The sequence below is a fragment of the Salvelinus alpinus genome, chromosome 15 (genome assembly GCF_045679555.1).
Source record: "Salvelinus alpinus chromosome 15, SLU_Salpinus.1, whole genome shotgun sequence".
Taxonomy (NCBI): Eukaryota; Metazoa; Chordata; class Actinopteri; order Salmoniformes; family Salmonidae; genus Salvelinus; species Salvelinus alpinus.
This window is the reverse complement of record NC_092100.1, coordinates 15,171,390-15,197,779: the sequence shown is the minus strand read 5'-3', so window position 1 is coordinate 15,197,779 and position 26,390 is coordinate 15,171,390. Positions and strand designations below refer to the sequence as shown.

The following is a 26,390-nucleotide window of genomic DNA, read 5'->3' as shown; positions in this document are numbered from 1 at the left end:
TAGTTTTTTGACTGTAACACCAGAGCCTGTACTCAGAAAGCGCCACAGAGTAGTAGTGCTTATCTAGAATCAGTTTTGCGTTTTAGATTATAATGGATCGACCTGTTCCTAGATCAGCACTTCTACTCTCTCTACTCTGAGACTCTTTATGAATACGGGCCAAGGTTATTGCTACACAACCGCAATATATGTGGATGAAGGAGACAGGTATGGGGACACACACAGAACACACCAGACCATCTCCCAGCACTAAGTAATTTACCATCCCATCAGTATGGAACCATTCATTCAGTATGGAACCATCCCATCAGTATGGAACCATTCCATCAGCATGGAACCATCCCATCAGTATGGAACCATTCCATCAGTATGGAACCATCCCATCAGTATGGAACCACCCCATCAGTATGGAACCATTCCATCAGTATGGAACCACCCCATCAGTATGGAACCATCCCATCAGTATGAAACCATTCCATCAGTATGGAACCATCCCATCAGTATGGAAACATTCCATCAGTATGGAACCATCCCATCAGTATGGAACCATTCTATCAGTATGGAACCATCCCATCAGTATGAAACCATTCCATCAGTATGGAACCATCCCATCAGTATGGAAACATTCCATCAGTATGGAACCATCCCATCAGTATGGAACCACCCCATCAGTATGGAACCATTCCATCAGTATGGAACCACCCCATCAGTATGGAACCATCCCATCAGTATGAAACCATTCCATCAGTATGGAACCATCCCATCAGTATGGAAACATCCCATCAGTATGGAACCATCCCATCAGTATGGAACAATCCCTTCCATTTGTTATGTCATTTCAATATTTGCAGAGAGCTAATCCTGGCTATTTCACCATGTATTTCATGGGACATGGGCTCCTGTTAGAGATTCTACACATGTGAATGCACACACACACACACACACACACACACACACACACACACACACACACACACACACACACACACACACACACACACACACACACACACACACACACACACACACACACACACACACACACACACACATGCACATAAACATTGTCTCAATTTCTCTCTCTCTCGCGCTCTCACAAACACACACAGAATACAGAAAGAGGGAGGGAGAGAGAGAGAGCTGGATGAGCCACTGACACACACCACCGCTGGGCCCAGATTAGAGAAACAACACCATGGCCCGTCGCAGCCTTCAATCCCCTTACACAGCCTGAAGAGCCCAAACACTGATAAGACTGCAATACACGAACAGGCTGTCGCACCAAGTCGCACTGTCTCTGTCAATGGACCAAGTACATTTAGGGACACTTTTCTGGAAGGGCCCATTGTAAGGATTTTATGTAAGCAGTTACACATGTCCTCAGATTTGCAGAATTACGTAAGATCGAAGAATGCTCATGCCATTTTATGTCAACAATCTAAGATGAAAAGGGCTCCGAGATGCGGTCCTGGAGAGATGCAGCGTGTGGGGACCAGAAGTCAAGAAACAACATTTGACCAACTGGGGACATTTTGTTGGTCTCCACAAGGTCAAATGCTATTTCTAGGGGGTTTAGGGTTAAGGTTAGAATTAGTGTGAGGGTTAGAATTAGGTTTAGGGTTAGGATTAGGAGCTAGGGTTAGGTTAAGGTTAGGGTTAGGGTTAACGTTAGGGTTAGGGTAAGAGTACCGGTTAGGGTTAGGGTTAGGTTTAGGGTTAGGGGCTAGGGTTAGGGAAAATAGGATTTTGAATGGGACTGAATTGTGTGTCCCCATAAGGTTAGATGTACAAGACAGTGTGTGTGTGTGTGTGTGTGTGTGTGTGTGTGTGTGTGTGTGTGTGTGTGTGTGTGTGTGTGTGTGTGTGTGCGTGCGTGCGTGCGTGCGTGCGTGCGTGCGTGCGTGCGTGCGTGCGTGCGTGCGTGCGTGCGTGCGTGCGTGCGTGCGTGCGTGCGTGCGTGCGTGTGTATGGGTGTGTATATGTGTGTGTGACTGTAGGTTGGTCCCTGTCAACACAGCCCTTCATCATTTTCCCTCTATCACCATTATGAGTGTGCCGATCGATGAGCTGACGCGCATACATTTCTGTTGCCATGACACTGGGGAGATGTTTCCTCGACCCTGACCAAGCCCAGCTTCCTAAAACAGCCTTTCATACACACACACACACTAACACACATTATTGACACACACACACTCCTCTAATCTAGCGTCTCATCAACCTCTTCACCTCCATCTCCATCCTCCCGCCCATCTCACTCCCTCTCTCATCCTATTAACCTGTTGTTTCTTCATCCCGCCCATCTCACTCCCTCTCTCATCCTATTAACCTGTTGTTTCTTCATCCCGCCCATCTCACTCCATCTCTCATCCTATTAACCTGTTGTTTCTTCATCCAGCCCATCTCACTCCCTCTCTCATCCTATTAACCTGTTGTTTCTTCATCCATCCCATCTCACTCCATCTCTCATCCTATTAACCTGTTGTTTCTTCATCCAGCCCATCTCACTCCATCTCTCATCCTATTAACCTGTTGTTTCTTCATCCAGCCCATCTCACTCCATCTCTCATCTCTCATCCTATTAACCTGTTGTTTCTTCATCCAGCCCATCTCACTCCATCTCTCATCCTATTCAATTTCAATTCAATTCAATTTTATTTTATATAGCCCTTCGTACATCAGCTAATATCTCGAAGTGCTGTACAGACACCCAGCCTAAAACCCCAAACAGCTAGTAATGCAGGTGTAGAAGCACGGTGGCTAGGAAAAACTCCCTAGAAAGGCCAAAACCTAGGAAGAAACCTAGAGAGGAACCAGGCTATGAGGGGTGGCCAGTCCTCTTCTGGCTGTGCCGGGTGGAGATTATAACAGAACTATGCCAAGATGTTCAAAAATGTTCATAAGTGACAAGCATGGTCAAATAATAATCATGAATAATTTTCAGTTGGCTTTTCATAGCCGATCATCAAGAGTTGAAAAACAACAGGTCTGGGACAGGTGGCGGTTCCAGACCTGTTGTTTCTTCATCCAGCCCATCTCACTCCCTCTCTCATCCTATTAACCTGTTGTTTCTTCATCCAGCCCATCTCACTCCATCTCTCATCCTATTAACCTGTTGTTTCTTCATCCAGCCCATCTCACTCCATCTCTCATCCTATTAACCTGTTGTTTCTTCATCCAGCCCATCTCACTCCCTCTCTCATCCTATTAACCTGTTGTTTCTTCATCCCACCCATCTCACTCCCTCTCTCATCCTATTAACCTGTTGTTTCTTCATCCAGCCCATCTCACTCCATCTCTCATCCTATTAACCTGTTGTTTCTTCATCCCGCCCATCTCACTCCCTCTCTCATCCTATTAACCTGTTGTTTCTTCATCCAGCCCATCTCACTCCATCTCTCATCCTATTAACCTGTTGTTTCTTCATCCAGCCCATCTCACTCCCTCTCTCATCCTATTAACCTGTTGTTTCTTCATCCCAGCCCATCTCACTCCCTCTCTCATCCTATTAACCTGTTGTTTCTTCATCCAGCCCATCTCACTCCATCTCTCATCCTATTAACCTGTTGTTTCTTCATCCTGCCCATCTCACTCCCTCTCTCATCCTATTAACCTGTTGTTTCTTCATCCAGCCCATCTCACTCCATCTCTCATCCTATTAACCTGTTGTTTCTTCATCCAGCCCATCTCACTCCATCTCTCATCCTATTAACCTGTTGTTTCTTCATCCCGCCCATCTCACTCCCTCTCTCATCCTATTAACCTGTTGTTTCTTCATCCAGCCCATCTCACTCCATCTCTCATCCTATTAACCTGTTGTTTCTTCATCCAGCCCATCTCACTCCATCTCTCATCCTATTAACCTGTTGTTTCTTCATCCAGCCCATCTCACTCCATCTCTCATCCTATTAACCTGTTGTTTCTTCATCCAGCCCATCTCACTCCCTCTCTCATCCTATTAACCTGTTGTTTCTTCATCCCGCCCATCTCACTCCATCTCTCATCCTATTAACCTGTTGTTTCTTCATCCCGCCCATCTCACTCCATCTCTCATCCTATTAACCTGTTGTTTCTTCATCCAGCCCATCTCACTCCCTCTCTCATCCTATTAACCTGTTGTTTCTTCATCCAGCCCATCTCACTCCCTCTCTCATCCTATTAACCTGTTGTTTCTTCATCCCACCCATCTCACTCCCTCTCTCATCCTATTAACCTGTTGTTTCTTCATCCAGCCCATCTCACTCCATCTCTCATCCTATTAACCTGTTGTTTCTTCATCCCGCCCATCTCACTCCCTCTCTCATCCTATTAACCTGTTGTTTCTTCATCCAGCCCATCTCACTCCCTCTCTCATCCTATTAACCTGTTGTTTCTTCATCCAGCCCATCTCACTCCATCTCTCATCCTATTAACCTGTTGTTTCTTCATCCAGCCCATCTCACTCCCTCTCTCATCCTATTAACCTGTTGTTTCTTCATCCCGCCCATCTCACTCCCTCTCTCATCCTATTAACCTGTTGTTTCTTCATCCAGCCCATCTCACTCCCTCTCTCATCCTATTAACCTGTTGTTTCTTCATCCAGCCCATCTCACTCCATCTCTCATCCTATTAACCTGTTGTTTCTTCATCCAGCCCATCTCACTCCCTCTCTCATCCTATTAACCTGTTGTTTCTTCATCCAGCCCATCTCACTCCCTCTCTCATCCTATTAACCTGTTGTTTCTTCATCCAGCCCATCTCACTCCATCTCTCATCCTATTAACCTGTTGTTTCTTCATCCAGCCCATCTCACTCCCTCTCTCATCCTATTAACCTGTTGTTTCTTCATCCAGCCCATCTCACTCCATCTCTCATCCTATTAACCTGTTGTTTCTTCATCCAGCCCATCTCACTCCCTTGCTGTCTCCTTTTCCCTCCAGTTCTTCACTGTCTTTCACATGACATCCAGTGCTTTAGACTGTTAACACCACAAATATCCTATAAATAAGGAATATATGTAATTCTATGATTAACGCTAACAGCAATAGATCTGCAGTAGAGACTAATAGAGACCATCTGCAGTAGAGACTAATAGTGACCATCTGCAGTAGACTAATAGAGACCATCTGCAGTAGAGACTAATAGAGACCATCTTCAGTAGACTAATAGAGACCATCTGCAGTAGAGACTAATAGTGACCATCTGCAGTAGAGACTAATAGAGACCATCTGCAGTAGATTAATAGAGGCCATCTGCAGTAGATTAATAAAGACCATCTGCAGTACAGACTAATAGAGAACATCTGCAGTACACTAATAGAGACCATCTGCAGTAGACTAATAGAGACCATCTGCAGTACAGACTAATAGAGAACATCTGCAGTACACTAATAGAGACCGTCTGCAGTAGACTAATAGAGACCATCTGCAGTAGACTAATAGAGACCATCTGCAGTACACTAATAGAGACTGTCTGCAGTAGACTAATAGAGACCATCTGCAGTAGACTAATAGAGACCATCTGCAGTACAGACTAATAGAGAACATCTGCAGTACAGACTAATAGAGAACATGTGCAGTAGACTAATAGAGACCATCTGCAGTAGACTAATAGAGACCATCTGCAGTACACTAATAGAGACCGTCTGCAGTAGACTAATAGAGACCATCTGCAGTAGACTAATAGAGACCATCTGCAGTACAGACTAATAGAGAACATCTGCAGTACACTAATAGAGACCATCTGCAGTACAGACTAATAGAGACCATCTGCAGTACAGACTAATAGAGAACATCTGCAGTACACTAATAGAGACCATCTGCAGTACAGACTAATAGAGAACATCTGCAGTACACTAATAGAGACCATCTGCAGTACAGACTAATAGAGAACATCTGCAGTACACTAATAGAGAACATCTGCAGTACAGACTAATAGAGACCATCTGCAGTACAGACTAATAGAGAACATCTGCAGTACACTAATAGAGACCATCTGCAGTACAGACTAATAGAGAACATCTGCAGTACACTAATAGAGACCATCTGCAGTACAGACTAATAGAGACCATCTGCAGTACAGACTAATAGAGACCATCTGCAGTACAGACTAATAGAGACCATCTGCAGTACAGACTAATAGAGACCATCTGCAGTACAGACTAATAGAGACCATCTGCAGTACAGACTAATAGAGAACATGTGCAGTACACTAATAGAGACCATCTGCAGTACAGACTAATAGAGACCATCTGCAATTTAGTAGAGACTGTCCTCTCCCAAGCCAACTATCCACTTCAGTTGATCCAGTTTATTTTATGCCATTGTTAATTAATTAAAGGATTAGAGAGAGAGAAGAGAGTGAGGAGAGAGAGGGAATAATTTAATTGGATAAGACACTGACGGTTACCCAAATTGTACCCTATTTCCTATATAGTGCATTATGTAGGGAATAGGGTGCCATTTTGGATGCACAGTAAGCCATCTTTTTACATTCAGCAATTCATGCCAAAGTATGAGGCCTACACATTGATGGTGGATGGAGTGAGTTTCCCCTATAAAACGATAAGAGCTCTTGAAGACCTAGTGAAAGGCGCTATATTTTATAAATGCAAATCACATTCATACCACACAAACCTGCCACAAGACAGGGGTATGTATTCCAAGCACCACTTCCAGATCACATTCACACATGACATCACATCCACATAGGCTTAGCGATGTTACACTGTCACTGAACATTATCCCCAAACAGTGCCGTGGTCATGGACATCAACACATTACACATGCAATCACATGACCATATGCAGAGCCCATGTGTCGGATACACTGGGTACCGGCACAGACTAAATCCTTTTTCACTAGGATGTCATCAGCAGCCCCTCACACAGCGTCACGTCTTCTGAAGGTGGAATTCAACGTGGCCGCCTTGGCATACATTATCACATATTAAGAGTGTCCAAAGCCAACAGCTTGCAATAGGAGAGTATTTTCAACCATTGCGAGCTGGAGGTGTATCACTTCACCAAGCAGGCTCCTACCAATGGTTTAGTCATTGACACTGGCCTAAAAGTAGAGGTAGGATGTTTTCAGAAAGTTTTGATGAGTAGGACTTACTGCCAAATTCTCTAAAACCACGTTGAAGGCGGCTTATGGTAAAGAAATGAACATTCAATTCTCTGGCAACAGCTCTGGTGGACATTCCTGCAGTCAGCATGCCAATTGCACGCTCCCTCAAAACTTGAGACATCTGTGGCATTGTATTGTGTAACAAAACTTCACATTTTAGAGTGGCCTTTTACTGTCCCCACCTGTGTAATGATCATGTTGTTTAATCAGCTTCTTGATATGCCACACCCGTCAGGTGGATGGATTATCTTGGTCAAGGACAAATGCTCACTAACAGGGATGTAGATAAATATGTGCACAACATTTGAGAGAAATAAGCTTTTTGTGCGCATGGATAATTTCTGGGATCTTTTATTTCAGCTCATGAAACATGTGACTAACACTTCACATGTTGCGTTTATATTTTTGTTCAGTGTACATCACTGAAATATAACAAAACTTTTTGACATAGAAACACCAGATTTTCTGAAGGTTTTTTGAAATAATGTTTATTAATTATACAATCATGAAGAATGTTAATAACATTCCACCCATGACCACTAGAGGGCGATTTGGTCATTCTGCGGCCGGAACTACCCCTCTCTGCCTCTGCTGCTTGAGCACATATCCATATATCCATAAGGCATGGCAATCATTCTCTACATGAGAGTATGAGAAGAAGAGAACCTAGGGCATTTTTACAGATGATTGATCGAGACAGTCCTAAACTAAACTGCCCAGCCAACCAGTGTTTTCTCTAGCCATCTCTGCGATACGTACAATACTTTATTGTCCAAATGCATGGAAATTCAAATGATACCCCCGGTAAGAACAGTGTAGCTAAACCACAACCACTGAGCACATCTGTGCTGTAATCTGGCCGCCACTGTGTCATCAGTATGGTGTGTGGTGACAGAGTGACGATGAGGGTACAGCATTCATCTCCTAGGAATTACATGTACCTGACTGCCACACCAGTGATTGGAGCCCTACCTTCCTTCAGGCCTCTAGGGAGAAGGGCATCTGTGAGCTGATACTCAATTATGCTGTAGTGCTTTTTTTCTCTCTCTCTCTCTCTCTCTCTCTCTCTCTCTCTCTCTCTCTCTCTCTCTCTCTCTCTCTCTCTCTCTCTCTCTCTCTCTCTCTCTCTCTCTCTCTCTCTCTCTCTCTCTCTCTCTCTCACACACACACACACACACACACACACACACACACACACACACACACACACACACACACACACACACACACACACACACACACACACACACACACACACACACACACACACACACACACACACAACAGCCCTGTGTCCGTCTGTCTGTCTCTCTCGCTCTCTCTAGAACCCACATGGAACCAAAAAGGGTTCTCCAATGGGGACAGCCACAGAACCCTTTTGGAATACTTTTTCTAAGAATGTACCAGTCATCCAATCCAAAGCAGCTGACGCTACTAAAACGTAGAGCCTCAAGAAATAATGTAATACCTTTAGAACTGTAATAACCATGGACCTACTTAATTCTCTGCATACTATTCTTCAATCGATGTTCAACCATTAGTGGGATGACACAATCAAAGAAACCTTGGCCTCCATCTCTGGGTTATAATGTCTTAATTACAAATCCATTCTAATCAACAGAGATCACATCTTCCTATAGACCTTGGGTGTTCCAACTTGACTTCAAACAGCTGACTGGAGCATGTTACGAACAGCTTCATTTTTCAGAGCCAAACTAAAATCCGCTTACCCATGTGGCATCCCCCTAAATCTCAAAGTGGGCACAGGGAGCACATTATATGTGGAAGCCTTAAAGCCTTGCTGCTGTATGGGATGCCTGGGCTTGCTATCAGGGAGCACATTATATTGTGGAAGCCTCCAAGCCTTGCCGCTGTATGGGGTGCCTGGGCTTGCTATCAGGGAACACATTATATTGTGGAAGACTCCAAGCCTTGCCGCTGTATGGGGTGCCTGGGCTTGCTATCAGGGAACACATTATATTGTGGAAGCCTCCAAGCCTTGCCGCTGTATGGGGTGCCTGGGCTTGCTATCAGGGAGCACATTATATTGTGGAAGCCTCCAAGCCTTGCCGCTGTATGGGGTGCCTGGGCTTGCTATCAGGGAACACATTATATTGTGGAAGCCTTGCCACTGTATGGGATGCCTGGGCTTGCTATCTTGCACAAAAAGCACAACCCAAATGGGATTCATGGTCACAGAGTTAATGTAATTTGTGTCATTCTGTTATCCAGAGCTACAGTAGGCTCTAACGTCTTTGTGTTACAGTATGTTTGGCTGGATAGAGAACAGAGAGGGAGAGAGCCTCAGACTAAATTAAGAAGGGTTGATTCTATTGCATGTGGAAGAGCAGACTCATATTTTATGTTGTCTTATAATGGGCCTACCTTGCAGAAGAACATTGTTTCCTTGTTATTACAACTTACTTTTTGAACAAAATCGTCATCTTTCTCATTTTAACCCAGATAAGGTTTGGTTTAATGTTTGTTGACAACTCAATCAAAGATGTATTTGCCTGAAGGGAAGCCATCTACAGTAAACCAGGGATTCAATTTTACCACCAGTACACAGGTAGCAAACCCTGGAAGCTGAATAGGTTGCTTCTGGTTATTTCTGTTTAAAGACAGGACTTGCAAAACCCCATCTGATACATTAACAGAGCCAAGCAACATTTGGTTATGGACAGCTATCCACAAAGAAAGGTAGAGGGGCAAAGGACAGACAGTTATGGACAGCTATCCACAAAGAAAGGTAGAGGGGCAAAGGACAGACAGTTATGGACAGCTATCCACAAAGAAAGGTAGAGGGGCAAAGGACAGACAGTTATGGACAGCTATCCACAAAGAAAGGTAGAGGGGCAAAGGACAGACAGTTATGGACAGCTATCCACAAAGAAAGGTAGAGGGGCAAAGGACAGACAGTTATGGACAGCTATCCACAAAGAAAGGTAGAGGGGCAAAGGACAGACAGTTATGGATAGCCATTGGCCAAAATGTAACATTTTGGTTCAATTACTTGATTTTCTCCTGGTCATTTAGGTGCAGCGTGGAATTCACTATTTTCCCTCCACCCTTGATAAAAGCATTGGATCAATGATGACTTTCCTTCATAGATTACTGAGATGTATTATAGATGGTCCTCTACCATCCCAGGGTTTCTCAGTGTATGTGGAGAAAGAGATGAATGAACGCTCTACACCTCGCTGTAAAGCTATTCTCTACTCTACTACACTCCATTCAGTTTAGTTGGGCTCTAATCTCGACCCCTGCCTGCTGTATGCTAGCCTGCTCCTCCTGAGTTCTACTCTACTACACTCCATTCAGTTTAGTTGGGCTCTAATCTCGACCCCTGCCTGCTGTATGCTAGCCTGCTCCTCCGGAGTTCTACTCTACTACACTCCATTCAGTTTAGTTGGGCTCTAATCTCGACCCCTGCCTGCTGTATGCTAGCCTGCTCCTCCTGAGTTCTACTCTACTACACTCCATTCAGTTTAGTTGGGCTCTAATCTCGACCCCTGCTTGCTGTATGCTAGCCTGCTCCTCCTGAGTTCTACTCTACTACACTCCATTCAGTTTAGTTGGGCTCTAATCTCGACCCCTGCCTGCTGTATGCTAGCCTGCTCCTCCTGAGTTCTACTCTACTACACTCCATTCAGTTTAGTTGGGCTCTAATCTCGACCCCTGCCTGCTGTATGCTAGCCTGCTCCTCCTGAGTTCTACTCTACTACACTCCATTCAGTTTAGTTGGGCTCTAATCTCGACCCCTGCCTGCTGTATGCTAGCCTGCTCCTCCTGAGTTCTACTCTTTGCTCCCCCATAATCTGTATAGATTTCTGGTTATATCTGTTCCAGCTCTGTTCACTCCTGCTCTGCTCAGCTCTCCACTGTTCAGCTCTTCACAGATTCTTGTCTCAAGAGGACCACAACGGAAATAAGTCCCAGACTTTATTGTACGTTATCCTCGATGATTTTATTAATGTGCATGTATGACTTTTAAGTTTTATGTGTGCTTGTTTTTTTAAATGGTTGAATTAATAAACTAAACTAGAACTAAAACTCTTCAAGACTCTACCTCTTCAACACTCTCTTCAAGATTCTACCTCTTCAAGACTCTACCTCTTCAACACTCTCTTCAAGACTCTACCTCTTCAACACTCTCTTCAAGACTCTACCTCTTCAACACTCTACCTCTTCAACACTCTCTTCAAGACTCTACCTCTTCAACACTCTCTTCAAGACTCTACCTCTTCAAGAGTCTACCTCTTCAACACTCTCTTCAAGACTCTACCTCTTCAACACTCTCTTCAAGACTCTACCTCTTCAACATTCTCTTCAAGACTCTACCTCTTCAACACTCTATTCAAGACTCTACCTCTTCAACACTCTCTTCAAGACTCTACCTCTTCAACACTCTCTTCGAGACTTTACCTCTTCAACACTCTCTTCAAGACTCTACCTCTTCAACCCTCTCTTCAAGACTCTACCTCTTCTCTTAACATTCTTCAAAACTCTTAAATCAATGTCAATGTAGAGACCATCAGATATTCAGGTCATACAAGGCCTTACATGTTTTCTGGGGGTCTACTGGTATTCAAATGGATTCTATTGTCACTGTAATAGTCATTGGAAATATTCTGTTGGTATTCTCAGACCATGTTATGGTAATGATGACAACCATAATATAACGGTTTCAACTGTTTTCCTAGTAGGGCTCCTCTGTAGTTCACTGGCCTGCAGGCTTTGACATTTTTCTGCTCAGCTCACACGTCTGGTCTGTCTGTCTGTCTGTCTGTCTGTCTGTCTGTCTGTCTGTCTGTCTCACCCCAAGGACAGCCGACTGGCCGAGCAGACAACTTCAGGTGTTAGGCCCAGCCTAGGCAGTACAGCAGCGAAGCTGTGCTCAGACCTTATTCAGCACACGCCTGAGAGCATCTTCATTCACATTCGGTTACTCAAAGAGCCCCCAGAGGAGAACTGGTCTGCAGGTTTAACTCAAAGAGCCCCCAGAGGAGAACTGGTCTGCAGGTTTAACTCAAAGAGCCCCCAGAGGAGAACTGGTCTGCGGGTTTAACTCAAAGAGCCCCCAGAGGAGAACTGGTCTGCAGGTTTAACTCAAAGAGCCCCCAGAGGAGAACTGGTTCGAGGTTTTAACTCAAAGAGCCCCCAGAGGAGAACTGGTCTGCGGGTTTAACTCAAAGAGCCCCCAGAGGAGAACTGGTCTGTGGGTTTAACTCAAAGAGCCCGCAGAGGAGAACTGGTCTGCGGGTTTAACTCAAAGAGCCCCCAGAGGAGAACTGGTCTGTGGGTTTAACTCAAAGAGCCCGCAGAGGAGAACTGGTCTGCGGGTTTAACTCAAAGAGCCCCCAGAGGAGAACTGGTCTGCGGGTTTAACTCAAAGAGCCCCCAGAGGAGAACTGGTCTGCAGGTTTAACTCAAAGAGCGTCCATGAGATGGGAATGCTTATAGGGCACACCCTGGCTGGCAGAAATGTTCTCCACACAAAGTACTTTAGTTAGCTAAATCAGCGCCTAGCTAAATCGGCATGCACTTGAAGCTTGACTGTGTAAATGGCAGTACGAGTGAACTACGACTTAGCTATAATGTTGCAGGTTTTGCTAAAATGAACAGATATTATTAATTGTGAATTTGGGGCCAGGACCGAGTTTGGGAAGCCCTGCTGTAGGGCAATTCAAAAGGCTGGTTTAGTACCTTTTTACTGAAGAATGTGTTTGATTTCTATGACTGTTATTCTTTTCGTGTATTGACGTGTATAATGATGTGTATAGTGTATATGGATGTGTATACTGATGTGTATAGTGTATACTGATGTGTATAGTGTATATTGATGTGTATACTGATGTGTATATTGTATATTGATGTGTATAGTGTATACTGATGTGTATAGTGTATATTGATGTGTATAGTGTATACTGATGTGTATAGTGTATATTGATGTGTATAGTGTATATTGATGTGTATAGTGTATATTGATGTGTATAGTGTATACTGATGTGTATAGTGTATATTGATGTGTATACTGATGTGTATAGTGTATACTGATGTGTATAGTGTATATTGATGTGTATACTGATGTGTATATTGTATATTGATGTGTATAGTGTATACTGATGTGTATAGTGTATATTGATGTGTATAGTGTATACTGATGTGTATAGTGTATATTGATGTGTATAGTGTATATTGATGTGTATAGTGTATATTGATGTGTATAGTGTATACTGATGTGTATAGTGTATATTGATGTGTATAGTGTATACTGATGTGTATAGTGTATATTGATGTGTATAGTGTATATTGATGTGTATAATGTATACTGATGTGTATAGTGTATATTGATGTGTATACTGATGTGTATAGTGTATACTTATGTGTATAGTGTATATTGATGTGTATAGTGTATATTGATGTGTATACTGATGTGTATAGTGTATATTGATGTGTATAGTGTATACTGATGTGTATAGTGTATATTGATGTGTATAGTGTATACTGATGTGTATAGTGTATACTGATGTGTATAGTGTATAGTGTATACTGATGTATATAGTGTATACTGATGTGTATAGTGTATATTGATGTGTATAGTGTATATTGATGTTTATAGTGTATATTGATGTATATGCAGCTGTGCATCTGTGAAAGAGACCTTGGTCCCTGTTAAAATAAAGGTTAAATAAAAGTTAATACATTACAACCATACAAAATGCCTGGACAGTTGGTACAGATGGATCATTCGGGGGATTGCATTGACACAGCTCTTTACGAGGCTTTCTCAAATCACTTTTAACAACACTGGGGTAATTCACCCCTACTCTTCTCTACCAATGTACAGCCAAGCACCTACCTGGGTGAACACATGGCAGCTATTCTGCAGTCAAATTCTCACAACACACCGGCTATGAGGAAAACAGAGGGTTGCACGTTTGACATCAGCTAAGGACAACTGAACTGTGTTCCTGAGAAGGTTTCCTTGTTCTGGAGTAAAAACAGCAACACCAGAGAGTGTAGCTGATGAGTCACCCTAGATAAACCCCCTGCAAGAGGGATTTTAGCAGAAAATAACAATTCCCAAGTACAGTAGTAGTGTTCCAAGAGCGAGGCAGGTCCTGGTGAGGTGCTGTGCCAGGGATCTGCCCCCAGCTCTGCCTCCAACTCTGGCCTGACAGTCTTCATTCACCTTGGCAGTGTTTCAATGTTCTGCTGCTCTACTCATACTGCAGATCGCCCTGAGCACTCGGCAGAGCAGCATGGTGCTTTCACCAACCCCAAACGCTGCTGTGCAAACATAAAAAGAAAAACCCACGAAGTCGTTTCACATGGATAAAATCTACATTCTTACCCCGAATGGGGAAGAACTACAACATCCATGTTTGATTGATTGTTAAATATTCTAAATGTTTTAAATCTTATAGAGACGGGTGCAAATCTTAAGTGCGCTTTGCACGTCGTGTCAATGTTTGAATGTTTGGATAGACAGAGCAGAACTGATCTCCAATAATACTCTATTTTCGTTGGCCTCTGGCCTTCAAGCAGCCGTCCAGCTAACACAGTGGATTGTTACTCTTTGTCCAATTACATTAAAAGTGATGAAGAAACCCTGTGGTTTCATCATGGTCTTTGGGTTTTGAATGCTCCTACTCAGCCCACAAGGTCTCTCACTCATTGTTAGATAATGACATTCATCTTTTGATAGATCCATCTCTAACTTTGCACTTGGAAACACCAGGATCCTGCAACTATAAAAACTTGGCTTTTCAATATTTAAAATAGCAATCCAGCAATGCTATTTTTTTTATCACAGAGTAGTTTTGGCAAAGTATTCAATCTCCCTTGAAAAGCATTCATCTCCGCCTGTTCTCCAAGGGAATACATATATGGCAACGTCAGGAGGTGGTTCGAAAACTTGACCAAAAGGAAAGGCGAGAGAGTGCTTCCTTCTCTAGGGCGAGTTATGGGAGATACCAGATACCAATCCAGAAGGGGATATCATCAAGTATATATTCTGTAACTTTTCTTGGGGAAAATATAGCTTAAAATAGTTCATTACATTTACAAACCAGAGGAGCAACTAATAGAGTATGTTCTACCGTTTGGTTTCATGTATGAAGGGGATGCATATCAGTGCTATTAGTTCAGCTAGCTACAGTAGCTGCTTTAGTGGTCAATGAAGTCTTCTCCTGAGATCCTTGACTATCCTCCTCTGGTAAATGAGACGTTTTAACCCGACTGCACTCTCACCTCACTTAAAGTGCTGTATGTAAGCAATAAGGCACAAGAGGAAGTGCTGTATCGTGAATATAGTCACAGGTAAATGGTGTTGTTCGGTCCGACACGATAGCGGACGTTTCTCCTGTGTGTGCTAAAGAGCTGTCTGCTCCAAGGTCGGACAGGCAGACAGCGAGGCTTATATTAACCCCTGCTGTACCAAACTAAATACTAGACTGGAAGCAAGGGGAAATAATGGGCAAACTGAGATAAATGCAGGAGATGATTCGGACAGCTACATGAACATGATATTCTTATGGAGGCGCAGTAATCATTTTCAGATGTAACTGTTAGCAGGCATAGGTGTGCCTTTGACCGCCAATACAGCACGGCTTGGAAACGCTGCTCATCCAATCAGCATCCAGGATCCAAACAACCAGTTGTATACGTATTTTAAATCATCACTTAGATCTCAGAAGTTAAAATGCCAGAGAGAGACTTCGACATGAGAGATATGGAACTTTTAGAACAAGGAATGCTTATGTAATGAAGGTGGAGAGGGGAGTAGTGCAGTGATTTATTTTAGTACAATAACCTTATTGTCAATTTCAAAACATGATCGTAATTAAGATCTAATTACTCACTGCCTCACCACATTTCTAATGTCAGAGTTTCTACATGGATAAATACTGTATCATCAAGTTATTGCCTGCACTTCTAAACACTGGTTGGTACCTAGTGAAAAAGCTCAGTGATGCATTGTGCCGTAAAAGATGGTTAAAAAATTAAAATAAACCCTCACTCAAGACATGGGCTATCAGCTCCATCAACAGAAGCCAATGGGATTGCACTGTAAGTAGCCTACAGTATGACATGGCATATCCTCTCTATGTTGTAGCTGTGATCTTCTGATCTCATATCCTGTTAGACACATATGGACAACACTGCAGAGTCCCATGGGAAATCAGTCCATTGCAGCATTGCCTCTGCTGAAGGTGAAAGAATAAGGGGGAGATGGCGTGATAGAGTCAGAGAGAGGACAGGCGACCTTATCAATCCATTCTTATTGAGTAGTCTTTCCCCTCTCTGTGTGCATGGGTCAGTGAGTGGGCTCAACATCCAGACCTGCAGCATAACCACTTCATTTTGACTCTCTGTGTGTGTGTGTGTGTGTGTGTGTGTGTGTGTGTGTGTGTGTGTGTGTGTGTGTGTGTGTGTGTGTGTGTGTGTGTGTGTGTGTGTGTGTGTGTGTGTGTGTGTGTGTGTGTGTGTGTGTGTGTGTGTGTGTTTGTGTGTGTGTGTGTGTGTGACTGATATCCTCTTCAATATGACAGTCATGCAAGCAGCACTGTGTCCCCAAAGTACAAAACAATGTTTTTGATTTTTTTGGGGGGGGGAGAGAATACATGTCAGAGCTGTTATTTAAGCATAACATAGTTCACAATAATACTTAAGTCGAATGTGAGGTATAGGTTGAAATGGTAGCCTACACCTTGAGTTTCATATTGTTCTCAGCTACATTCTACAATTAGTGGGTTTTAATCGCCTCGGGTCTATCGACCCCTACTGATACCCATGACAGGCACATTTCACGTTCAAATACGTGCAGAAATAGACTCAAGAGAGCCACATTAGTCTATAATGTTTGATCCTGCCAGGTGGCACACTATAAAGTCAAATTTCTCCACATCGCCGCATGAATCATTTTTATTATATTCTAGAGACAATAAACTAACGCTACCACAGATCTGTCCATAAACAAAACGCTCATACCTAAATGGAACGTCTGGATTTATTTGACCAAGTATGTGAATGTTTAAGGTTTTCCAGAACGAATAGAATATCTCAAACTGTTGTAGGCTATTTCGCGTCGTCCGATAATTGAGCCCACATCACAAAACAAAGGTTATACTTACCTGTCGGGCACTGTGGGTGTTACATTGTTCGTTTCCTCAACTTGCGTTATTGCTCTTGAGTTTTACCACGGTTAAAGGCACCCCAAAACGTTATTGCATTGCCGAAAATAAAAGAGGGCACTTGATAGGCTACGGATTGCGGCGGACTGTCATTAGATGAGCTGCACCGTGTGGTGTCTCTGGAAGAACGCAACAGTCTTGGTGATGGATAGTAGGCTATGTTCAATAGAGGTCAGAGTATAGGAATAACCATTATCATCCGGTGAAAAATAGGTATCGTCGCGATAATTTAGTTTACTCACGAAAAATATATGGAAGAAATACCCACACGCGAACTAGTGAAAAGCAAATAATCGATACGCATCAAATTATTGTTTGGAAAGAATGATGGAACTAACAATGTTACGCCCTTAAAGCTAATTTAATTAATGGAAACCTCTAATATTCTCTGCGCAAAGAAACTCAGTAATCCAGAAGGTGGAAATGCAGATATCCAAACCAACAAGTTAAGAGTGGATGAGTGAATGGCTAGGTTGGTGAGAGAGATTGCATGCGCAAGGCCACTTCAACGACCCTAGCTAGAGGTGTAAATAACAGAGGACTCGTAACAAATTGCACGGGGCAAATGTGAGGCGCCACCCTAGTGGCCACGAGGTTCTGCTGAAATTATGTCCCTGGGTAAAGTACCACATCTGCTAGTATTGGTGCCATTGGAGACTAAATGCAGTTACGCATTGAAAGATAATTGCACTTTAACGTATAAATGCAGTTATTTTCAGCAATGTATTTGAGAAATTCCGGTAATGTTAATTACAAAAAGAGAGCAATCTCTTGAATGATTTGCCGTCAATCACCTGCACGAATTAGCCTGATCTACTCAAGTCAAAATAAAGCCACCGCAAACATTGACAGCGCTATCAGCCCTCCTCTTTACTTGAAACCGGAGAAAGTGGTGTGGTTAAGACACTGCGGGGAAGCTGTCCAAGGTCCTGAACAACCCACCATTGAACGGTACCCTGGACAGTAATACGTGAAAGCAACATGCAGCCAAAGCACATAGGCCTCGATACAGTGCCATCGGAAACTATTCAGACCCCTTGACTTTTTCCAAACTTTGTTACGTTTCAGCCTTATTCTAAAATGTATTACATCATTCCCCCCCCCCCCCCCCCCCTCTACACACAATACCCCATCATGACAAAGCGAAAACAGGTTTTTGGACATTTTTGGACATTTATTAAACATAAAAACATAAATAACTTATTTACATAAGTATTCAGACCCTTTGCTATGACTGGAAATTGAGCTCAGGTGCATCCTGTTTTCATTGATCAACCTTGAGATGTTTCTACGACTTGATTGGAGTCCACCTGTGGCAAATGCAATTGATTGGACATGATTTGGAAAGGCACACACCTGTCTATAGGTCCCACAGTTGACAGTGCATGTCAGAGCAAAAACCAAGCCATGAGGTCGAAGGAATTGTCCGTAGAGCTCTGAGACAGGATTGGGTCAAGGCACAGATCTGGGGAAGGGTACCAAAACATTTCTGCAGCATTGAAGGTCCCCAAGAACACAGTGGCCTCCATCATTCTTAAATGGAAGAAGTTTGGAACCACCAAGACTCTTCCTAGAGCTGGCTGCCCGGCCATACTGAGCAATCCGGGAGAAGGGCCTTGGTCAGAGAGGTGACCAAGAACCCAGTGGTCACTCTGACAGAGCTCTAGAGTTCCTCTGTGGAGATGGGAGAACCTTCCAGAAAGACAACCATCTCTGTAGCACTACACCAATCAGGCCTTTATGGTAGAGTGGCCAGATGGTAGCCACTGGTACCTAAAGTTTGCCAAAAGGTACCTAAAGACTCTCAGATCATGAGAAACAAGATTCTCTGGTCTGATGAATCCAAGATTGAACTCTTTGGCCTGAATGCCATTCGTCATGTCTGGAGGAAACCTGGCACCAACGCTACGGTGAAGCATGGTGCTGTTAGCATCATGCTGTGGGGATGTTTTTCAGTGGCAGGGACTGGGAGACTAGTCAGGATCAAGGGAAAGATGAACAGAGAGATCCTTGAACAGAGAGATCCTTGATGGAAACCTGCTCCAGAGCGCTCAGGAAGGTTCACATTCCAACACGACAACGACCCTAAGCACACAGCCAAGACAACACAGGAGTGGGACAAATCTCCGAATGTCCTTGAGTGGCCCAGCCAGAGCCCGGACTTAAACCCGATCGAACATCTCTGGAGAGACCTGAAAAAGCTGTGCAGCAACGCTCTCCATCCAACCTGACAGCGCTTGAGAGGATCTGCAGAGAAGAATGGGAGAAACTCCCCAAATACAGGTGTGCAAAGCTTGTAGAGTCATACCCAATAATGAAAATAACATAAAATTGATCAGAAATACAATGTAGACTTTGTTAATGTTGTAAATTATGTTGATGTTGAGACTGGTGTTTTGTGGGTACTATTTAATGAAGCTGCCAGTTGAGGACTTGTGAGGCGTCTGTTTCTCAAACTAGACACTCTAATGTACTTGTCCTCTTGCTCAGTTGTGCACCGGGGCCTCCCACTCCTCTTTCTATTCTGGTTAGAGCCAGTTTGCGCTGTTCTGTGAAGGGAGTAGTACACAGCATTGTGTGAGATCTTCAGTTTCTTGGCAATTTCTCACATGGAATAGCCTTCATTTCTCAGAACAAGAATATACTGATGAGTTTCAGAAGAAAGTATTTTGTTTCTGGACATTTTGAGCCTGTAATCGAACCAACAAATGCTGATGCTCCAGATACTCAACTAGTCTAAAGGCCAGTTTTATTGCTTCTTTAATCAGAACAACAGTTTTCAGCTGTGCTAACATAATTGCAAAAGGGTTTTCTAATGATCAATTAGACTTTTAAAATGATAAAATTGGATTAGCTAACACAACGTGCCATTGGAACACAGGACTGATGGTTGCTGATAATGGGCCTCTGTACACCTATATAGATATTCCATTAAAAATCAGCCATTTCCAGCTACAATAGTCATTTACAACATTAACAATTTCTACACTGTATTTCTGATCAATTTGATGTTATTTTAAAGGACAAAAAATGTGCTTTTCTTTCAAAAACAAGGACATTTCTAAAGACCACAAACTTTTGAACGGTAATATTTGCAAAATCTAAAAACCTATTTTTGCTTTGTCATTATGGGGTATTTTGTGTAGATTGATGAGGGGGAAAAAACAATTTAATACATTTTAGAATAAGGCTGTAATGTAACAAAATGTGAAAAAAGTCAAGGGGTCTGAATACTTTCCGAATGCACTGTACATACTGTTTTTAATTGCACATGACTACTGCATGATACATAAGTATAATAGGCAGATGATAGCCACAACTATCTTTACATTGAGTTGATGGGAAACCTAATGGCCAAACATGTCAAATCAAGAGTCAAACTCCCCCTCTCTCTGATGAAGAACACTATTTCCAGTTCAATGTCTTTTCATTCCCATTATAATAACAACATCTTACAGATCGCTGAACACGGCCCTAGAGATGGGATAAGGTCCTGAGTAGGTTGGGAATGGATCCATCCAGGAGTTTACCACTTAGGCTTACAGGCTACATTCTCCTAATCTAAACCATAACAGGCCACAAAATGTGCAGTGTAATGCCCATATTGAAAGAGGTCGGTATACATAAAACACTTTATTTGGAGAGTCCCCTTACAAAGGGTTTATAGATGTTCAACAGAGTTGCAGTTAATAGTTTGATAACATCTATAGAGCCTCTCCAAATAGTGTGATCAGATATAATATCCGATTACTCAAAAATAATGTATCATTTTTAATTTTTTTTAATCACACGTGCCGCCTTTTTGGAGGTGAGGGAAGAAAAAGTGACACATGAGAAGAGAGGAGAATGAAAGATTAGACCATTTTGACAGAAATACCGTGGGAAGGAAGGGACGTCATGGGGAGGGTATTCTGTTGAAGCATTGTGACAGAGTGTTTTGATCAGTGGAGATTCTAGAACCAAGTGTGAAACAAGATCTGTGTTTAAAATGCTGGGTCAGTCCGTCCCACCCAGACATTCTGAGAGGAGTGACCTTTCAGGAACACAGAGTCTGCATCCCAAATGGCACCCTATTCCCTACATAGTACACTACTTTCCCCCTATCAGCCCTGGTCGAAAGTAGTGCATCTGTCTAATGGTTATTAATAGTGGTGATTTTGCCCATTGACAACAATAAGGCCCAACCAACTGTAAAGGCTAATCATTTGTTTCAATCAACCTTCCATAATTACAACCCATTACACTAATAATTACACACTAGTAGGCGGTTAGTGTAAGTTCTATCCAGACTCTCCAGGAGTTAGTGATTCAATGAAATGGAGGGGTAAAAATTGAGGAGGGTAAAATTGTCATTCACTATAGGACAACTCTTGTAACATTGATCTCCACCTAACACCTAACACAATTGCTTGTTGGATATTTGAGGAACCAGTTTAACCTTGTGTTCCTAACCCTGTAATAAACAAACTTAGATCTACTACTAACAACTAACAGAATACAGCATCTCCCTTTGCTTTTGGCCTTTTAGTGGGGGACAATTATTGAAAACGTCAACAGGCTACAGTAGTTGTTTGTTCCTCATTAATAGCCAATAAGCAAGTCCACCTCGAAGAAACCAATGACAACATGGGCCGGGGGAGCCATCCCGTATCCATGGCGACCAGCGGCTTCCTGGTGAGCATGAGGTCTGTGGCTGTCTGATCAGAGCTAATATAATTTCCCGGGCTGCAGGGTGCTCTTATGTTTATCTGGCCTGCCTGCCCCTCCTGCTACTGTGCTGGGCTGAGCTCTCTCTGTCAAAGGGAGGGGCATAATGCTCCCCTCAGTTTAACAGCATCAATTACTGTGTCATACAGCTCATACAGTAGACCACTGGACAGCTGCTTTTCACTAGGTGAAAGGGTGTCACTTTGTCATGCCTGGCTGGCTGACAAATATCTATCTTTTTGGTGTTTGAAAGAGGGAGAGTAAAAGAGTAAGCTGGAGAGGGAGAGTGAGTGAGTGAGTTCATCTTTGCAAAAAATTGGCACAAAATCTCCAATACAAATTACAGACCTATCCTGACTGAGGGATATTTAATGAGGGATTGTTGGGGTGTAACTGACAATATGAATAATGCATCATCCATTATTATTCCTCAGTCACTGACTGTACGGAGAGGAAAGGTGGTGCATATTTAACATGCAGACAGTGTTAGAGGACCAAATGACCTCTGGGACAGCGGAGGAGTGCGGGAGATGATTGATCATGACTAAGCATTGTGCCGGCTCTCTCTGTAAGTGTATCCATCCATCATGTGACCCACTAGCTGTGTCCCAAACAGCCCCCTATTTCCCGATGGGCTCAGGTCAAAAATAGGTGTACTTGTCTCCACTATGCTAGTCCTCAGTCACCGGCACTGCAGCTCCACTATATCAGGCTTTTTTATGGATAAAAAGAGGCTTAGGTGGTGGGCGTTTCAGGAAGTGTGGCAATGGGCGCTGTCTGCCTGTCGGTGCCGCTGAATTTTAGAGAAAAGAAGCCCCCATCTTGGTGGTATAAAGAGATCTTTGAATGCCTATTTCCTCCAATCTCAAAATTTCTCTATGGAGCTGAAAGAAATTGTTTCAGTTTTAAAGATAATTTCCTGCAATTCTGTGCATGTTGCCATGGCTAATGCTGTGTTCTTTTGCTCAAACATAATAACAAAATCAATACTGGTTAAAAAAAATACTGCTTATACTATGTTTTTGGAATTTTCAATTTTCCCTGACTGTCCAGCTTTTATTTTGGTAATTGTCAGTTCTCAAATATTATATAATTTAAGAATATATAGGTCCATTATCTTTTCTACATGCACTACATGACTAAAAGTATGTGGACACCTGCTCGTCGTTCATCTCATTCCAAAATCATGGGCATTAATATGGCGTTGGTTCCCTCTTTGCAGTTATAACAGCCTCCACTCTTCTGGAATGGCTTTCCACTAGATGTTGGAACATTGCTGCGGGGACTTGCTTCCACTCAGCCACAAGAGCATTAGTGACGTCGGGCACTGATGTTGAAGGATTAGGCCTGGCTTGCAGTTGGCATTCCAATTCATCCCAAAGGTGTTCGATGGGGTTGAGGTAAGGGCTCTGCACAGGCCAGTCAAGTTCTTCCACACCGATCTCAACAAACCATTTCTGTATGGACCTTGGATTGTGCACAAGGGCATTGTCATGCTAAAACAGGAAAGGGTCTTCCCCAAACTGTTGCCACAAAGTTGGAAGCACAGAATTGTCTAGAATGTCATTGTACGCTGTAGCGTTAAGATTTCCCTTCACTGGAACTAAGGGGTCTAGCCCAAACCATGAAAAACAGCCCCAGACCATTATTCCTCCTCCACCAAACTTTACAGTTGGCACTATGCATTGGGGCAGGTAGCGTTCTTCTGGTATCCACCAAACCCAGATTTGTCCTTCGGACTGCAAGACGGTGAAGCATGATTCATCACTCCAGAGAACGTGTTTCCACTGCTCCATAGTCCAATGGCGGTGAGCTTCACACCACTCCAGCCAACGCTTGGCATTGCGCATGGTGATCTTAGGCTTGTGTGCGGCTGCTCGGCCATGCGCTACGCGCTTCAGCACTCTGTGGTTCCGTTCTGTGACTGAGCAGTTGTTGCTCCTAAACGTTTCCACTTCACAAAAACAGCACTTACAGTTGACCGTGGCAGCTCTAAACTGACTTTTTGAAAAGGTGCCATCCTATGACGATGCAGCATTGTAAGTCACAGAGCTCTTCAGTAAGGCCATTCTATTACCAATGTTTGTCTATGGAGATTGCATGGCTGTGTGCTCTATTTTATACACCTGTCAGCAATGGGTGTGGCTGAAATAGCCAAATCCACTAATTTAAAGGGGTGTCCACATACTTTTGTATATATAGTGTACTTTATGTCTGGTTTTAAGTCGCTTGAGTTTACACTGAAAGCATTTGTACACTGTTTGGACCCAAGTATTTCAATGGCATAAAAATCCCTGTACACATACAACAGACAGCTCATGATAAGACAAGCAGTAAGGCATACTGCAGCTGATAGACTTCATGGATAGTCAATGAAGTGGAAATGATCTCTTCTAGATCACAAACCTTTTGTGTGATGCTGACTACCGGAAGAAACAAATGAGAGCACACTTCTCTCGTTGCAATTAACGTTAGTTTCCACTGCTATTAACAATTCAGCTAAAAGGCCTTCTTTCTATGGAATGACTAGAGTAGGTTAACAAGAATCTGTACACAAGTGTAAAACAGAATAACTTAAATTCACCCGCCAGTGCGGCACATTTCCTCTCAAGTCCCTGCTTGCTATTACATTCAGTGGCAGCTTTGAAGCCCCACACCCCTCACACACTCCCAGTCGAGACGATGCTTCTGCAACTGCTGACAGCGCTATGCTGTGGTATCTGCATATCTATTATACTTGGCCCTCATAAATAACCTGTAATGGAACTGTCATCTCACTAGTGCCATCACATATTAACTCTGCCTCAACGCCAACAGACTAGAACAGCACACAGGAGCTGCATTTGACTACAGTAAACTGTTTGACTACTGCAGATTGCGGCTGTCTTATCAAATGAACAGTGGATGCCATCAGTAACCGTGTGGTTAGGGGCCATTGTTGAGAATGTTTTTGGGTACTTACTGACTGACTTATTGACAGCAGTACACATTTTTGGAAGAAAGTGGATTGGAATTAAACACACACACACACTGAATCTAACATCCCCTCAGGGGTTAGCCCATAGGGTTGTAACTGATCTCCACCACATTGTTTTCAACAGGTAGCCAGCCTACTGCGTGTAGGGAGGCAGGTAGTTGCTAATTCAAATCCCAGAGCCGACAAAGTGTAAAAAAAAATCAGTCGATCTGCCCTTGAGCGAGGCACTTAACCCTAAATGCTTCAGGGTCGCCGTCACTAATGGCTGATCCCTGGCCGTGACCCCGCTCTCCGACGGTGTCTCAGGGGGAGTTGGGATAAGCAAAAAACACCTTTCCATTTCACACCTCACACTCGTACATGCCGTGAAACATGACAAATATAATCACCCCCTATTTGACCTTTGATCAGTGCCCTGACCAAAACATTCCCAGCAGCCAATATTACCCAGACAGCCAACTACACTCCATCCCTGTGGTCACACTGCTCCATTGAGCCGAGCTGAAGTACTCTGCCCCCAGGGAACCTTCAAGGCCTGCATTCACTCACACAGCCATAAATTCTCCCAGAGAGAGCACTGGGCGTGCCTGCCTCACTCGCCGGCCAGCCCCATTCCCATCCTCTGGCCAACCAGCCTCCTTCCCATCCTCTGACCAACCAGCCTCCTTCCCATCCTCTGGCCAACCAGCCTCCTTCCCATCCTCTGACCAACCAGCCTCCTTCCCATCCTCTGACCAACCAGCCCCCTTCCCATCCTCTGACCAACCAGCCTCCTTCCCATCCTCTGACCAACCAGCCCCCTTCCCATCCTCTGACCAACCAGCCTCCTTCCCATCCTCTGACCAACCAGCCTCCTTCCCATCCTCTGACCAACCAGCCTCCTTCCCATCCTCTGGCCAACCAGCCTCCTTCCCATCCTCTGACCAACCAGCCTCCTTCCCATCCTCTGGCCAACCAGCCTCCTTCCCATCCTCTGACCAACCAGCCTCCTTCCCATCCTCTGGCCAACCAGCCTCCTTCCCATCCTCTGACCAACCAGCCTCATTCCCATCCTCTGGCCAACCAGCCTACATGAATGATCCTCATTAACCACCAAGCCTCCATTGGTCAGATATTGAGCGATAGCTATATAGGTGGAGTTGCCTGTTCCAGCACTTGTATACAATGGTGTCCCCCTTCGACATAGTTGTTACCAGCTTGAAAAAGTGTGTGTGAAAGACCTAGCTATCACTGTAATGTCTATGGAACTTGGATTATCAACCAAATGGTTAACCAGTGTTAGTTGGTCTGCGCACCCAAAGATGCCTGGGGGGGGGGGGGGGGGGGGCATTATGGAAATGATAAGCTTCTCAATTTGCTTCCACTTAATTTGTTCCTAAAATGTAATATATATTAGATAAG

The 26,390-nt window shown here is 43.6% G+C and overlaps 1 protein-coding gene across 1 annotated transcript in view; it reads right to left on the bottom strand.

Moving 5' to 3' along the window:
• The window catches only part of LOC139540451 (protein FAM163A-like), a 29,512-nt gene extending 11,689 nt beyond the window's left edge, over positions 1 to 17,823 (bottom strand). The window contains exon 1 of the mRNA XM_071344286.1: positions 17,246 to 17,823. The gene's annotated coding sequence lies outside the window, so the exon portion shown is untranslated. The remainder of the gene's footprint in view (positions 1 to 17,245) is intronic.
• Positions 17,824 to 26,390: the final 8,567 nt, after the last annotated feature.